Genomic DNA, 18,242 nt, shown 5'->3' with positions numbered 1-18,242 from the left:
CCTCTGGCTTATCAAAGACTTATTAAACTTGCCTTTCGTTTTTTAAATTACCTTCCGCATCAGGCGACATTATGATTTCTTTCTTATATTTTTCAGGCTGGTACTCGTGTCTAACTTATCTGTGTGACTCATGGGGTTGCCATCTCTATCCACTATTTCTATAAACTGTTTTGAGGTTTTGTGCCTTAAGGACATTATAAGGGCCCTAAAACCATAATCGCTCTATTCAAAATTGCAGACGTTGCTGAAATAATCAAACAGCCCAAGAAAAAATATCTCACTTTTCTTTTGCTATACAATTTTGGGTCAAGCTCAGCTATACATATTTATTCGGAGGTTTGCCAGAAAAACATAAACTTCGTTCCGTACACCTCATTTGGGTTCATGGCTTGGAAAAGAAATCATATAGAGAACACAGGCATTTTTAGTTCTTGTTTATTTACGTGTCTGTAGACTGTTGGGTTAGAGTCCCCCTCATTGATTACCATTGTTTGGCTTATTTGTCACTCTCATTTGCCTCCTTCTTTTTCAACAGCTTGCTTTCCTCTTCTTGTGTTAGTCCCTCCTATGGGCAACCTATTCACTACATCCTTAAGATTGGCTGACTTTCATCCTTCCAGTGCTGGCATTTAGGGAACTACTTTTTTCTTACTTTTTCATTCAGCACTTCATGAAAGTGCATGTGTTTTCTTGCCCTCTCCCTTGTGTTAAGCTACCCCCTCAAATACCCAACCCTAGCACTCCGTGTTGCACCCCACCTCTCCCAGCTTGTCTGTAAAGGCACTGCAACATATATATAACATATACATGTTACCAGAGTTTGGCTAAAGACCAGACTTTAAGGGTTATTTTTGTTTCACCATCTGCCTTCCACATATTGCACAAAACCCTAGGCCTTGGCTTACAGAAGCTTCTATGGCGCTAGGGGGTGGGCTGACTGCTGTAGTCACTAATCTGGTGTTTGTCTCAATAGGTGTAATTAGCATGACTGAAAAAGAGATGTCTCTTCTGGAGCTCATATATCTGCTCCCCAGGCTACTCTAGATGAGCCTATGGTGGTATCATGTTTCACTTCTGTGTCTTGTGAAAAGTAAATTAGAAAGTATTTTCCTTGAAACTTCTTATTCTTTTTCAATTCTGTTCAGAGCTTCCTGGCTGAAAAATAAACCGTGCCACTTACAAAGATAGAAAATATTGAATTCAGTGTAAAGCTCTGAGAGACCTTAAGATATGTGTTTGCTTTTCCTCTAGTATTTTGATTTTTTTAAACATTACTTTACAAACAAGCATTGGCAAAATGAATCACTTGGCATGCTAATTAGGAAAACCTAACCTACTTTTTTCATCTATGATATAAAATCAAAGCCAAAACTTATATTAACATTTATTTATTTTTTATTTTATTTTTATTTTACAAAACCTAAAAAATGTAACTCACAATGACATGTCATCAGTGATGTGATGAATTATGTCATTTAATTGACCAAACCATACTTGGCAAACTTCAGTGGTTTGTAGATTGTGTTTGTAACCATAACTGCACTTAAATTGCCTTGTTTTCAAGGAATTTCAGATGTTTTTTTCAAATATCTGTTAAGGTCTTATTAGCAAAACAAATTGTAACTTTACTTTAACTTTTATGGGGGGTTTTCAGTTAATTTCTGGGGTTTATTGATTTTCTGGCACATTCATCTTCTCCTTGAACTTATCCCACCATATATGATCAAACCTTTCAATGCATGGCCCCGGGCTGCTTAAGACTAAACTGTGCAGCATGGCCTTGGGCTGTTTGCTGCGGGGCTTGGGAGTGAGTCCTGGGCTGTGGTAAAGTCCTGCACCCAAGCCCTGCCCGCGGCCAACGCACATAGGTTTCCTTAACTTTTTAAGGTTCTTAAGCAGAACCTTTTTGTAAATTTTTTCCTGCTCTGAAGCTGCACTTTTTCTTACAACCTTTTTCTGACTTTTTCCCCAACAAATTTGGGTTTTTTTCTCTCTGGCTAGCAAAAGCCTCTTGGAATATTTTTTGAGGTGAAAGTCCAAAAGAGAAGTGATTACTCTCCAATTTTCTTTACTGAGTGTATCATTGACTAATTTTTTTTATAGTTTGTGCTGAAAGTTGTAAACATCTTCAACTTCGGATCAGACTCTTCTTTCTATACATGTAGGGCTTTAGCAGGCACTGTTTCTTCCTCTTCTCCCTCTTTTTATCTCCTCTGCTGTACTTTGATCTAATGCAGGCAAATTATGGGGATAAATTGCTTGCAGATGCTTTCTCATTCCTGTGATGCCAAACAAGTAAAGCCCACTGTGGATCTACAGCAAAGCATGACTGGACAAAGTGCAGATGACTTTTCTCGCAATAACCTTTTTCTCACCTTGGTGATAGGTAAAAAAAGTTCCTTGCTTGGGACTCTCTGGAAGGATGATCACTCTCTCTTGAAGTGGATGGGATCTTGAACATGAGTTGATGGAGATTGGGAACTGGAACCTGTGGTTTCTTCGTTCTGCTCACTCTGTTGTTGGGGCCTTGTTCATTTAAGGATATTGCATTGCACTGCTTTCAACACCCTTCTCTGTTTAGAGTTGGATACAAAATGGTGTCTACTTAATTTTCTTAAGGCTATGGAATTGTTTTCGAAAGTGTGGATCCTGTAACCAAATAAGGGGTTCCCTTTCTGTTTTTTTATGCTACTTAATAATTGCAAATCCCTCATAAGACTTAGTAATTCCAGAATGCCAGTCTTTTTCTGGGTTTGAGGCTCTCACATGTAGGCAAAGATAGAACTTTCATTCTGAATACCCTGGTTCGAAAACAAAGCAAGTGATTTCCCATTTTAGCTCCCATAGGAATTCTTGCTCAGATCTACAGTCTGAACTGCTAAATGGATTCACACCAAACTTTAAGATGAATGTAGAACAACACTCAGATGGTGATCATTTTTTGTTTTGGTGTATTCAATTCCAGTACATTTTGAGAGATAAGAGTTTAAATTAATTCCAGAGCAGGCATTAACACTTTTGTACGGGTCTGCCATTTTAACGTGTGAGTCATGAGTCAGGAACCCTGCCACAACTACATTTGAATTTTACCAAAACCAGATACGCTGAATTAAGATCCAACTCCAAAGACGACTGACCCTAGGTTAGGGGTACCCAGACAGCTGCCTGGGGTCAGTCAACCCCAAAAGCACCAAACATGGGGTATGACTCACAAGCTTCCCAGACATTTTTAGGTGCTGAGTTCAACTCTCATTTTGAGCCTGTCTCACAAGTCGCTTCTGACTCACAAGTTTCAGATGAGTGTCTAGTGGGGCTTAGCTTGGACGCCAGGCAGGAGAGCGGAGGTCTTGGACATAACCGAGGTTCTGCACTCAACCCCAATTGCTTATGCCCAAAGTAGAAGTTGGGCACCAATGGGAGGGTTGGCAACCAATTTGCTGTGCAGAGCCGAAGGCCGTGCGCAGAAAGGGACACCAGTACGTAGTGCATCTATCTATCTATCTTTCTATCTATATATCTATCTATCTATATATCTATCTGTGTGTGTCTGTAAATCCTTAGGCCAAATCGGGTCCTTGAAGCCCTTGAACCTTTTCCATGCATTTTGCAGTCTCAGGCCCTGTGAAACCTCAGGAAATTTTGAGGTCCAGGACCTGCAGATCTTGGTGGCTGCATGGGGGCTGCAACTACTGCTCCTGGTTTCTTAAAGCCTTGTCGCAAAGTGTGCATTTCTATTTTTAGAAATCGAACATAGGGGAATTTTAGCCCTCAGAAATGGTTCTGGGCTCATTTGGTTTTATTTTTAGGATTCAGGGCTGTCATCAGTTTTTTGGGAGTTGTGACAAACCAGCATGATTGTTTCAGCTTAGCGGATCCAGCTCCAGATCCATTTATCTGAAATGGACAATAAGAGACAAAACTCTGTCATCTACTAAGATTTGAGTATTCTTTGAATTTTTGTATTTGTGAAGGTCCGTGAAACAATGTTAATGAAACTCCACAAACTAACAGTCCAGATATCTCGAAAATGTAACCTCTCCATGTTCCACGTGGGTCTACATTTTAAATAATTGAAGAGCCCCTAGCGCCTCCTTGCGCCACATTAGCGTTTTTGTTTCACTAATGTGGCCCAACGAGGCAAATTTACAAAGTGGCGCAATACATGCATTGCGCCACTTTGTACCCCTTCGCACTACATGGGCGCAAAAAAATGTATAAGATTTCTTTGTGTCGTTTTTTTCTGCACTTTTAACGCCTGCCCAGAGCCTGCTCAAATTAAGGTTACAAAAATATAGATATCTGAACTGTTGGCTTTGAGGGACTCTCACAAGATAGTTCTGATTGACTTCTGCAGGAGTGAGAGCTCTAATTGAAAAATATTGCTAGCAGCCATTACAGAACTCAGGGACTTAGGGCCAGATTTAGGTAGCATTTTGCATGGTGCAAACTGCGAAAATCGCAGTTTGCGCCATGCAAAATGCTCATCGCGATGCACATTCACAATTTGTGAGTCGGTACCGACTCGCAAATTGTGAATGCGACTCGCAAATAGGAAGGGGTGTCCCCTTCCTATTTGCGACTCGCATCATAATGCTAAATTGCTTTGTGACCGCGAATGCTGTCGCAAAGCAGTTTGCAGTTACCACAAGTGTCACACTGGTGGTGACCCATTCGCAAAAGGGTCCCCTTCCCCTTTGTGAATGTTGCCCCCAAAAAAATTTCAGAGCAGGCAGTGGTCCAATGGACCACTGCCTACTCTGAAAAAACGAAACCAAATAGTTTCGTTATTTTTTTTATTTTGCAACTCGTTTTCCTTTAAGGAAAACGGGCTTCAAAATAGAAAAAAAAGACTGCTTTATTTAAAAAGCAGTCACAGACATGGAGGTCTGCTGTCTTCAGCAGGCCACCATCCCTGTGAGTGCAGGGAGTCGCTATAGGGTCGCAAAATGCGACCCACCTCATTAATGTTAATGAGGTGGGTCTTTGCGACCCCATAGCGAATCGCAGACGGTGTGTGAGACACCGTTCTGCATCCGATTTTGCGAATCGGAAATTGCGAGTCGCACCGACTTGCAATTTCCGATTCGCAAAATCGGAACTTCCTACATCTGGCCCTTAGTTCTCTGTCAAGAACATGTAAAAAAAAATAATAATAAGGGGTCTGGAAAGGGATACCCTTAACCCCTTAGGCCCCATGGGCAGGGGCTCAAAGGAACCTCCCTTGGGCCCAAAACAAAAAACATTCACCAAAAATTGCTGTGAGCTCACAGACTTCTTGCTGGAAAAAATGGCAGCCGGGGCCACTTTGCTTTATTAATGGAAGGGGGAGCCTGGCCTCCTTCTCCTAGACTTTATAGGTTGCAGGTAGCCCATCCCAGAGTGGAATCATTGACTAAGGGGGCAGGGGATGCGTGCCCTCACTCCCCAAGCCATCACAAGCCCGATGGGAGCCTACCCCTATGGCTGAAATTATTGAATGTGGGGAAGGGGGGCACATGGCCCCACTACCTGGGTGTTATTAGTCCCTGGGGTCACTGTCCTTTGAGCCTTTTTTAATTTAAGGGTAGAGGGGTGTGTGCCCTCCCTGCCTGAGCCATGATAGGCCCTGGGGACCCAATCCCCTAGGGGACCCCTCCCTGAGTCTTTTCTAGCTCTCGGGTTCCCATATCCTAGGGCCCATTTTATTAAAGACGGGAGCCCTGGTGCCTGCCTAGGGCTCCCACCATACATTTGCTAAGGTCTGCGGGGGAACCCTGGGGCCCCTGCAGACCCAGGCAGCACCCCACATCCAGCAGGAGCCAACATTGCTCCCTCCTGCAGGGAGCAGCTACTTATGCTGCCCCCTCCAGGCAAGACCAATGTTTTGATCTCTTTCCCTGCCTGCACAGCCATCACAGGCCCCGGGGAGCTAACCTGTGGGGCTGAAATTTGTCAAAAAAAGGGAGGGGGGAATCATCCAAGATGGCGGCTGCAGGTTAGTAGGACTCCGTGCTCCATGCCACTAATTCTTCCCCATCCTACCGATTGTGATGCTAGGGGGAGTCCATCAGTCTGCTTGCGGGGGCTGGAGGATGCTGGTCATCTGACACTGTGGCACGAGGGCCCAGAACATTGCAGCCAGGGCGGCCTGCTGGGTCCTGTGGTCAAGAAACATGCTGACCTGCGGACAAGGATGCCAGCTGGAGAGATGGCCCTGAGAGTGTGGCACTGGCCTGCACAGAGGGCGACTGAGGATGGGCTTACCTGGACCCTTCCATCTAGGAGAGGGCTGCGGTTGCCTCATGCCATTTGATTGTGCCGCCAGGCAGGCTGAGGTGGCCCGAAGGCAGCGGTCGGCCAGCAGATACGTAGTGAGAGGCCTAGGTGGGGGTCTAGGGGTGTTGTTAGCCACCGGACACTGGCAGATGCGCAGCGCCCCCACGGGAGTTCCCCCTGTGGCGCACCAGGGTTGGGAACACTGGGGACCCCCTCTTCCTTCCACTTGCTTGCCGTTGGGCTGGGACCACCCACTCTGCTGAGGATCCTTGCTGTGCAGCCAGGGAGGCCTGACACCTCCCTCCTCTACTTGCCTGGCAGTTGAGCAGCCGGCCTACTTAAATCACTGGAGATTCATGAATGACACCTGTGGAGGTACGTGATGGGGGGGGAGCATGCCTGAGAATGAGATACAGTGGGCTGTGGGAACTGGAGGTAGACAGCCTGACTGTTTGAAAGGGCACTCCTTCTGTGAGTGATCCAGCTGCAGCCTGACCTCTTGGGATTGTGGTTATGCCAGGAGGCCTGACTGTTGTCGGGGAGTGTCCTATGAGGCCCAGGCACACTGAGTCCTGGAGATCCCACACTGTGGGTCTACCCACATTTTGGCCAGCCTAGACAGACACATGGAGGAGACCGGGTGATCTCCCTTCCCATCTTCCTCTGTTCTCACCCACCTTCCTGCTGACGTTTGTTGGATAGTGGGTTTTCAGAAGTGGCTGGGCTGTACATGCTACCTCTGAGGTTGCCAGGGGGCCCATGCTGCATCGCTCAGTGGATTCACACCCTCCCGTCCCACTGTGGCTAAATGCAAGTTACCCAGTGCAAAGCAGGGCATGGTAGAGAAGTAAGTTTACACAGATGGCCAAGAGGGATTCGGATGGCCCACAGAGTGGTGGGGGGTCAAACCCCACAGGGCCTGGCACAAATTAGGGCCTTAGGTACAGATATTTCACTGCTCCGGCGAGATCTACGCAAGGCTGTGGATAGGAGGCTGGTCTCCACAACTAAGGAACTGGCAGTGTGCGTAGAGATAGCTGAAGGTAGGAACAACCTCTGGTATTTGGGATTGCCTGAGGGGTGCTAGAGGGCCTCCCCAGAAAAGTTCTTGTATTGAAAGGGCACACTGTGGACTGAGTTTGAGACCCCGCTGAAGGGTCTCCCACCCAATGACAGCCCAGATATTGAACTACACGGATCGAGATGCGATCCTGTGACACTGTCTTGGTTCAAGCTCAGAAAATCCAAATTTTCCCTGACTATACTAAGCTTGTCCAAAATCAGTGATAGACCTTTCTTGCTGTCAAGAAACAATTGAGAGATTTAGGAATATGTTATATGCTGCTCTATCCAGCAAAGCTTAAGGTCACCTCTCAGGAGAAAACCCACTTATTCTACACTCCAGAGGACCAGATGATGCCCCACCCACCCAGACGAACAGATCCCCTCTGGGGCATCCTGGAACTCATGGCTGTGGTCGGCATCACTCCCAGTCCTCCTGGAGAGACACATTGGCTCTGGCATCAGATGCTATGAGAGGAGGTGGCCCGAGGGCTCTGGTGGGAGCCTCTGGAGATGAGGCAGGAGCCTTGGGTATTGCCCTGTGATGAGCCGCCCAAATATTTTTTCATCCAGCGGGGGTGGGGGAGGGCTTCACTTGGTACCTGCCACAATTTTGGAACTTTGACCACTGGAATCCCTTGGCTCAGACAATGGGACACTGCTTCCTGGCTATGGTGCAGAAGGGTGGTACAGGGCATGTGGTGAGGTGCTGCACCTCCCTTGGTGGTTATCGACTCACAATTCTAGTGCAGCTGTTAGCATTGTATGGAAACTGGTTTGCTAAAGTTTGAAATGTTGGGATGAGTTCTATTGGGGCTGCTACTCATTGTGCCGGCTTGGTGCAGCTCGACGTGTGGTTCCACTACAGATGCTTCTGGGTTTTGAAGTACATGGAGGGTTTCTTTTGTTTGGTCTTTGTTTTCAGTTTAGGTTCTTGCACAAGTGGACTGTGCACTTGGGGCTGCTGCAGAATCTTCCCTTACAAGCGTATTCCCTTTAAATGTCCCCAACTGGCTGTACTGGCCAGACAGACCGGACCTGCCTGGTCTCAAGGAATAATGGTGAGCTTGACAATTTTAAAGAAACTGCTGTCCTTAGGGTGGTGAAATTGACCTATACTAACTTTCTCTTCCTCCCGGAGACCCACTTCTTGGGGAACAAGACCCCCTTTCTGGCTGGCTACAGGTATACACAGGTGTTCCATTCTGGGTTTGTGAGGGGCTTCCGAGGAGTCACAATATAAGGGGCACCTTTGTTATACGGTGACTAAAATGTGGCTAGACCCCTGGGCAGATCTGTGGCTGTTACAGGGCACCTTCATGACAGACTGCTACCATGTTTCAATGTCTATGCCCCACCCCAACTTAATGCATAATTTTTGGAAGTGATCACAAAGACCATTGATGGACCTCGAGCTGGGGCGTTGGTACGGGGGGGTGACTGGAATGGGGTAGCAGATGTTGTGATGGACCACTCTAGGGGGGTGCAGGGTGGGGGTGCCACTCGATCACTGCTGTAGCCCTTTCTAGCAGCATTGGGCATGGTCAACCCCTGGCATCTGTTTCATCCACATCTACAGGGGTGTACATTCCATTCTAGGGCTCAAAACACCTCTTCCCACCTGGACTATTTTTTTGTTACCAATACACAGATGTATGCCGTGGTGGATACCCAGATTTTCCCTGAGGCCCATCTGACCACTCACTGATATTGCTATCCCTCCAAGCTGATCAACACAGAACCCCAATGCACTCAAGCCTGTTGGCATGGTCCCTTTGCGATGTCGAACTTACGTCAAATATCAGAGATACTCTGACTTGTTACCTCACACAGAACTGGGATACAGTGTCCTCCCCGATCATCCTCCGGGAGTACACTAAGGGGGGTGATCACTAGTCTCCTGAGGGCCAAGAAACAGAGGAAATTCCATGAAATATAAGAGCTGGAGGCATGGATCAGTCAGCTAGAAGGGCAATTTGCTTCAGACTCTCATTTTACCAGGTGAATGGACATTGATTTGGTGCGGGAGCGGCTGCATGACCTCCTGATGGATGACGCAAAGTAGGTGTGGGCTGCCACACAGACACTCTTATTTCAGTGGGGGACATGGCCAGTAAGCTCTTACATCATCTATGCTCCATCATTACCTATCGTAGCCCATTCCTGTATATTTGCGATGCACAGGGGAATAAGATCACTGGAGATGCAGCAACTGCACAATAATTTGTGCACTACTATGTGATGCTGTACGCACATGGCAACACTTTAGCAGAACCATTTATCTCCCAATTTGTTGCTGATCTGCCCCTTTGGATACTTATGGCAGCCAATAAACACATTCTGGAGGAGGTAGTGACCGCTGAGGAGTTTGCTGTGGCCTTAGCCAGCCTCCAATCTATTAAAGCAACAAGACCCTTGGGCTACCCTTAGCTTCTGTATTACCAAAGTCCTCCTTCTCATCTCTCCTTCAGTCTATACTCAGAGACCTGTGGGAACATAAGATCTCCCGCATAACACTCACAAAGTGCTTTAAGGCCACCTGCAAGGATGGGGTCACAGTGGCAAACATTGAGAGCTACTATAGAGCCTCCCAGCTTGTGGTTGTGAACCAATGGTGGCTGGATACTCAAGGGGACTTGGCTTACATGATGGAAAAGTGGGCTGTAGGGGGGCATGGACAAAGCACACCTCCGGTACATTGTTTGTGATCCCTCTAGACCCCACCCCGAAGCAACTAAGGTAGTGATCCCAATGTGATGGGTGACCTTGAAGGCCTCGGGTTGGGATAAACAGCTGATAGGCCAGACATCTCTGTGGTGGGTACAATGTTTCCAGAGGTAGCATGGACCCCAGTTTTTGAGGCTAGGACACTATACGGATTTCGGCCTTGTGATACGTGCTTGAAGGGATAACACTTTAATCTTATCAAACTATTCAAGAAAAATAGGCCCTCCACTGCAGCCAGTTTTTCCGCTATCTGCAATTGCGCCATGTACTCCAACCTTACCTCGTAGGCCTTAACAAACTTCCTGACTTTCACCCACTTAAGACCACACTGCTACAGGGTGACATCGACGACCACAAGGTTTCACAAATGTATCACTCCCGGGCACAGAACACCCCTGAATTATTCATGGAGCTATGCTCTCCTGGGAACAAGACCTAGGAGTCCTGTCTGGTGATGACTGGACAGAGGCTCGTGCCTCCATGAGGGGCACTGGGATCTCTGCTTCTCGGCTTCTAATTCAACTGAATTATTAACATAGGACTTATCGTACATGCCACAGGCTATGTTGAATGAGGCTGGTTGCCTCGCCTTTGCACCTACAATATCATATTCATGTTAGAGATTTTTTGCACACTACATGGGTTTGCCCTAACCATTGCCTATTATGGGATTAGATACTGAACTTCACAGGGCGTGTCCTGGGTCAGCTGATACTGTGGGACCCTGGGTGGCTATCAGTGCACCCACCTTTAAGAATGCGGGCCCCAGGGGAATGGCTACCCCGACCTGAAAAGACTCAGGGAGGGGCGCCGTGCAGCCTGCTTCCCATTTATTTAAAGTAGTAGCCTGGGTGATAGTGTCCCCAGGGCCTAGAAAACCTTGAGGAGGGGACCCACGTGCCCCACCTTTAATTTAAAAAAAAAAACAGTCCTTAAGTCCGGGCATAACAAGGCTTGGGGAATGGGGCCATGCAGCCCGCCTCCCAATTGATAAAAAAGGCCCTGGTGGATGGGGTCCCCAGGGCCTCAAAAGACTGTCATTAAGTCATAGAACTTGCCATGAGTGATGTAATATGTGACATCATAAGCAGTATATGGAGGGGCCGCAAGTTATAGTTAATGCTAACTATAACTGGTGAATGTGTGTGTTTTTTTTGTTTTTTTTTGTTCAAAATGTTAATGTTGTCACTGGCGTACCCACCGAACCACAATGTTACCTTAATGTTTGTTTTTTCCAGTGAATATATATGTATGTATATATATATATAGATATATATGTATATATACATATATATATATATATATATATATATATATATACATATATATATATATAGATATATATATATATATATACATACGTGTGTAGATAGATAGATAGATAGATAGATAGATAGATAGATAGATAGATAGATAGATACCAACCTCCACATTTGTACACACATATATTCACTGAAAAGGAACAAAAGATAAAGTGATGTTATGGTTAGGTGTTATAATATAAAAAGTAACATTTAAAAACTGAATAATCACAGAACTTTACCAGTTACAGTTTACTGAGCTAATTAGAACTTGCATCCTCACCATGCCCTGCTTATGACCTCACTTATTACAATGCTTATGACATGTTAAATGACATTATCGATCACATCACTGATGACATCTCAAATTACATAAACAAGTTATCTTAAATAGATGTTTATTACATTGACGTATATTTCATTCCTAATTGACAAAATTAATTCTCTTTGTGAAAGTAAATACTTTGGAGGCAGTGTTCTGCGACAGAGTACAGTTATATCAGTTACATTTGGCTATGTTTTCATCTCAAGAGATTGATGTTTCAAGTATGAAGAGTTTAAATTTTGCATACTGGCCAACCCCACCCGCACTGCTCACTAGTCAATGCTTACATTCAAACACATAGCTACGATCCTAGAGAAACACAGTATTGGACCTGGCTGTTTTTGCAGCTCCACCACCAGCTTTTTGCCGTCTGTTGCTGAATGCTGTTGGCATTAGGACTACGTGTACACAGGGCGTGCAAATGACATGCCGCTAGTGAGGTCTAGCACTCACTGTGCCACCCAATAAAGTAGCCTTTCAAAACATCTCAGGCCTGCCACTTCAGTGCAGTTTCAAACAGCCATTTCGACCTGGCAAGATACATCTTTTGTCAATCCTAAACCTTTCTTTTTAATACTTAAAAGTCACCTCTAAAGAAGGCTTTAAAGGCTCATACAGCAGGGTGCAATGTATTTAATAATCAGGGCAAGTATACTTACGTTTTACATGTCCTGACAGTTCTAAACTCCTTATGTTGTTTTTCAATGTTGTAAGGCCTTTCTCTCTCATTGACTAACAAGGTTTATGTTAATACATTTACTAAGTACTAACTCCAGACTGGGAGCACAAAGAGATATGTTGTTTACACTCTAATTGTAATTTAAAATCCTCCTCAATAGCGAAGTTGGATTTTATGTTATAATTTGGAAAAAGCCACTTTCACAAAGTTGGCATTTTCTTGTCCAAGTTAATTGTGCCTTCTACCAGTGACATCTGTCACATGACTGTAAATGGCTCTTACGTGTGCATTGCTTCCAGACAGTAACACAAAGGGGGAGTAAGTGTGGTCAGGATTGGTCATCCTGACAGGATGACTGGGGAGGTGCTGTACCCAGCCCCACTTACACTTCAAAGGACTTTGCCTCCTGCACACACAAATAAACAGTTTGGAGCCTTGACAGAAGGGGAAGAACTTTCCAGAACTAGGTGAGTGGGTGGGGCAGGGAACCCCCTCACAAACATGGCATCAGGTATAAATATTTGGCCTGCAGAGCCATTCATCAGAATACTCCTGGAGCTCTGGAAGTTACAGAAGAAGGACTGTCCTGCTGCCCGTTGACTTGCCCTGCTGCTTGAATGACGGCCTTGCTGCTTAAGAATGAACACTGGACCTATTTGCCTTCCTCCCAGACTACCCAGAGTGACTGCAAAGGTCAGTTGGCTGAGCTGCTGTGTGATCTACAGTTTCACAACAAGCCTCAGAGGCCTCCCTGCAGCTGCCCAGTTGACCTGCTGCAACAGGGCCTGCCTAAACCTGCAACTGGACTTTCCTGAGATCTGCTGCTGGACATCCCTGGAATGAGTCCTGATCCTAAGAGGATCCCCCAGGTTCTGGACCCTTGGCTGGCATCAGGGAGAGCTTCTCCTAAGTGAAAAGGCGACAATGCGGAGGTTTGGGCCATCACAATCTCAAACAGCCCTGTTCAGGCCGAGACTCTGCAGCCCACAATGACCAGCAATGCGAAGTTCCAGTGAGACCTACTCTTTGAGCAAACAGTCAGCCTCCTCCTTGTGGCCTCCTCCACTGTTGAATGAACTCTTTGTACCAGACTTAGAAGGTACATTTCAGTATTACTAACCTGGCCCCTGTATTCAACCAAAGTGCCATTGCAGTCATCTTAAACTTGTAACTTTCCCTGGTCTAGCATGACCAGATAACTGCAAGAGATGCTTTTAGAGGCTACAACTTTAAAATTGAACATCTTCAGCTGTACCAAATGGATTTTTGTTGTTCTGGTATCATTTTATGTGTCACAATTTACTCTATTTTTCTAAATTGATTTGCCATTTGTTTGTGTTGGATTTTTGATTTATTACTATATGTGTGCTGAATAAATACTGTACACATTGCTTCTATGCTAAATCTGTCTGTTTTGTGCCAATCTACTAGAGGAGTAAGTACAGGTTAACTTATTGACTTTTGTAGTTCACCCTCACAAGAATTGTGATCATAACCTGAGAGAGCCCCCCCCCAAAAAAAAAAAAAAACATTAACCCAGTTTCTTACTTACAGCATTGGCTATCATTAGGATACAGTTTCCAGATTAACATCTATGGAAAGCCTATGAACCAACATTATGTCTCACACTAGACAAACCAGTAATGGGTATGTCAGAAGGCATCCAGAACAGAGGTCTTGCTACAAAGTCCATGTGATCCTCCACCTTTCTATTTGGCTGATCCCAATTCATGGGGAACCATCAAAGGCCAGCATAGGAAATTTGTAATGTGAGGATGACATTAAATGAGAGCTTTATGTAATCCCAAGGATTAACAATATATTAAAACATATTTTCTCCTTCCATCGCCTCCAAAGGATCTATTTGTTATTGCAGCTTCCCCAACTGATTGCTGTGGCTCTTGCAGTGCCATTTCCAGGACTAACTCAGGTAACAGATTTTATGCCATACTCCGACCGAAAAAGAAATAGAGTAAACAAGAATAAACCTGTGTGGCCACCTATTTCTCAGAATGAAATGGTGAGACTACATCATCTGTTACTGACAGCCTCTGCATTGCTAGCCACTATAGCAGAGGCTTTAATTTACACCGCCAACCTAGGAGTAGACCAGTCAGGTTCTGAGACTGTTGTACTTTTTGGGAGCCCTGGCACTCGTTCTCTTTTGGGGGGGGGGGGCAATATAACCCTCCAGGCACAGAGTGGCTGGATGGTGTGAGAAGTCTGAAATTGGAAGCTGCTGCCCTCCTGTACTCTGAATTTGGGAAGAGACCCTTGCCTTTAAAATGCCTTTAAAATGCCTTCAAAATGACAGTAGCCATTGTATCTAACCCATGTGACTACAGAGAATCAACATAGTGTTTTAAAATACCGCCATGGCACAGCAGCTCAAGTCTGTGAAAGTGAACCTGAGCAGAGGGTAGGGAAAACACAAACATGGAAACATGGTCACCAAAAGCCCATAAGAAACTATTGAAGAGTAAAACCACTTAGCAGACATGCAGTGGATAACCAGTGATGTGTTCTAGAAGGTGTATTGGCATGTGTACTGAGAGGAGAAAAGATGGTAGATAACTCCTCAAGAGGAACACAGGATGGAAACCGGAGATGTGGAGGCACTGAGTGCTCCGCTAGAAATCTGGTTGGGCCCTTTTTTATACTCAAATGAGCCAAATTTCTAGGTGAAAGACATGACTAGGACGAGGAAAGAATCAAGACATCGCAGAGTAGAATATCGCTACAGTCAGGACACATTTGTCAGAAGAATACCATATGAAGATGGATCTGGACAGGGGCTCTCTAGAGTGTCTGAGGATCTAAATGATTCCTAGAACACACCTCAAAACATCGAGGATAAGGTCACCTCAGCTGAAGATCCAAGGCAAAAACAACAAAAGCCGAGTCATCAGTTTATAGCCTGGGCAACAAATCTATAAATTCGGACATGACAGTGAATGAGGTGGGTGTTCTTTGGATTTCAGAGCAGTGTAGTGTCAACAACAGTGGGCCTCGAAGTAAAAATGGAGAACCAGAACAATTAGGCTAGGTCCCCCAGTCAAAGAATCCTGACAGTCGGTCAGATAGCAGGACTTCATAAAGCAGGAGACACGAGCAACAGGCAGGGAGAAAAGAGCTACTGTCTTGCAAAATATCCAGCTAAATGTTAAGTATTTTATAACGAAACACAGGATGTGTTTATCTATGTTATACAGCTTGGAGTTCTTTGGACCCTTCAGAAAGAGATGATACCACTTGCTGGGGAGGGTTTACCATTAAGAGACTGAGGGGCTTATGAACAGTCCTAACACTGAAGATTTAGTACTACGTTAGTTTACACATGATCACATGATGCTGAGGGACGAATTCAAGGGTTTGTGTTAGGTTCGCATAAACATAATATATTTTCCCTTAAATTCCATTGATCCCCATTGATCCTTGAAATATATAGACTCCAGGCAGCCCTCTCCCCTTTTGTCTTCATTCATGATGAATAGTGGAGGTTGTGAACAGAAGGTTTTATAAGAAAAGGCAGTAAACAATTTTAAGCATCTTTGTCAAGGAGAACAGTTTTTCTTGCGTATAACTCCATGTTTTCCGGTAGGATCGAACTGGTGCCATTTGTCCAATTGTGAATTTCCCTTTTCTCAATACACATAACTAAATGAAATACTATAGCTTATACATTTAGTTCTGCATGGTCATGCCCCTCTCCACCAATCAAACTGGTAATTAAGTATCACTCGACCAAATGCCTAGGCTCGGCATCTAAAAAGAGGTTTTCCCCAAGGACAGCACACTAGAAAGAGCAATCCCAAGTTGACTTCTTCCACGTTAACTGCTCTGTGACGGTCTTGAAAATCCCTAAATTGTTGACAATACAACTTCTGCAACAGTTTAGTTTTATCAAAAACTGCACAATGGGCTGTAGACTACTTTGCACAACCCTTTCACCCCTTTTGCCCAAATATAGATTCGAGTGCCATGACTACTGTCTAAAGGTCATGTGAATGTTCAACAACAACAACTACATAGCTGCCAAATATCATTCCAAATACTGACTTGCAAGTGCCTTGAATACTGTGAAGAGGCAATGTGGGTTCCAGATAAAAACAATAATACGTAAAAAAGACTACCGGAGACAATTGCAGTGATATTTAATTTCTGTCAGTATTGGGTGACCTCAGTCACCTTTGTTGCAGTACCTATTCCACACTGACATATGTTAATGATGTGGCAAGATCATAAAACAACACCTTTGAGCAGCAATCATAATCCGTGAAAGAAAACACAAGTTCCTGATGAGCCTACTACTTATACACAATTTATGCTAAGGAAAAAGTACCATCGAGATTTTGAATTTTCTCTTTCAGGCTGATTTAAAAAGCTCTCAAAATCTGGGCAAGGTAGATTTCCTCGCTCTGAAGATTACCCGTTAAGATTACAGTAGAGACCGGTTTCACCGTGCGAACTGAAAACATGAATGTATAAATGTGCCCCTGATAAACCTATACTTACATTCATACTTCACCATAGTAGGGAAGCTCGCTCATTGCTATAATAAAAAGCGTACTTCCAAAAATACCTCGAGGCTTTAAATATAGACGGGACAGGTGAATTGTCGGCCTCAGCCTCCCTCCCCCCCCCCCCCCACCCCTTTCGTGCAGATCTCATCGTACTCAGAGGAAGGCCTGGCTCCATGTATACAGACTGCCTGTGACACTTGCATGCCAGCCTTTTAAACACAGTCCTCAAAGTGTGCGATTGCCTAACCGGAGGGTCAGCTGTTCTGTTCGCCCACACCCCGCCCCCTCTGCACAGAAACGTCTCTCGCTCGCTCGCCTTTCCTATCTGTCGCCCTGCTTTGCATTCCTTGGGATGCATCTGTTGAAACATATCAGAGGCAGCTCTAAAGATAGGACCCCGGGTGCTTACGCAGAGGCTTCCAAAGATAGCGACAGCTGGGATGTGTTGAGCTTTGCATTAAATGTTTCTAATGCCAGTCTGAACCTTTCTAACACAAACTAAAGAGTAAGATTGGGCAGGAAACTGCGAAACATGAGAAACCTACAGTCTCAAAATGGCGACTCTCTTATGCCTGATATCTCTGACTATTGTTTCTTATGTATGATGTGAACGGATTAGAATGACATTTTCAGAAGAAAATATTCTGGATTTTGGCAATGTAATTTAATAAACAGTACAAAGCCAAAGCTCTATTGAGGATGCGGTCAACCGCTTTAAAAGAGGGATATTAAATATTATGGATAAAACAAAACCAGTCCTGGGTATCACATAATAATTAATGCTTATAGCATACGGGAGCGGCGCCTATGAAAGAAACTGTGTAACCAGAACTTTAACTAACTTCGAGCTGTTTGACAGGACACATTGAAGATGCAGTGGAAAAAAGAAAGACTCCAGTCACGCAGTCCAAAATTCATGCAAAATATCATCCTAGTTTTCATAAAAAAGTTGGCATGGCAACCCTTACCTCTCTCTCAGGGGTACCCTGGCTGTATAGGAAGGCGAGAAGCGGCTGTTTTGATGTGGGGATCAGGGAGCTGTTCTCCAGTCCAGGCCCCCCTCGCAAGAGAGCGGGGAGAGAGTGAGAGGCCAGGAGACCCAGTCGCCTCAGCAGCGCCCGTGAGCGCCAATCACAACTTCTCCTTTGGTTAGCCCAGGTTGAAGGGTCCTCAGCCAATGACCGCTCACTAACTGTGGCCCCTTCCTCCCGTCCCTGGGGGTGTTCCTGACGCAGGAACTGACATTGGAGCCTGTCAGCAGGGTAAGAATAGAGCTGCAGGTCAGGTGCTTGTCCTGCCTGAAGTCTGTGCTTCAAGCTAGTCCCGGATCACGGCAGCTCCCAAAACACATCCAGTATTTGCCTGCCATG

General features: G+C 45.1%; 1 protein-coding gene across 1 annotated transcript in view; it reads right to left on the bottom strand.

The window, feature by feature from the left end:
* KLHL31 (kelch like family member 31) overlaps window positions 1-18,036 on the bottom strand; it is a 47,061-nt gene extending 29,025 nt beyond the window's left edge. Inside the window, exon 1 of the mRNA XM_069235794.1 lies at window positions 17,841-18,036. The gene's annotated coding sequence lies outside the window, so the exon portion shown is untranslated. The remainder of the gene's footprint in view (window positions 1-17,840) is intronic.
* Window positions 18,037-18,242: the final 206 nt, after the last annotated feature.

Source organism: Pleurodeles waltl, chromosome 5 (genome assembly GCF_031143425.1).
Source record: "Pleurodeles waltl isolate 20211129_DDA chromosome 5, aPleWal1.hap1.20221129, whole genome shotgun sequence".
NCBI classification, from domain to species: Eukaryota; Metazoa; Chordata; class Amphibia; order Caudata; family Salamandridae; genus Pleurodeles; species Pleurodeles waltl.
This window is presented reverse-complemented; position numbering and strand designations above follow the sequence as displayed.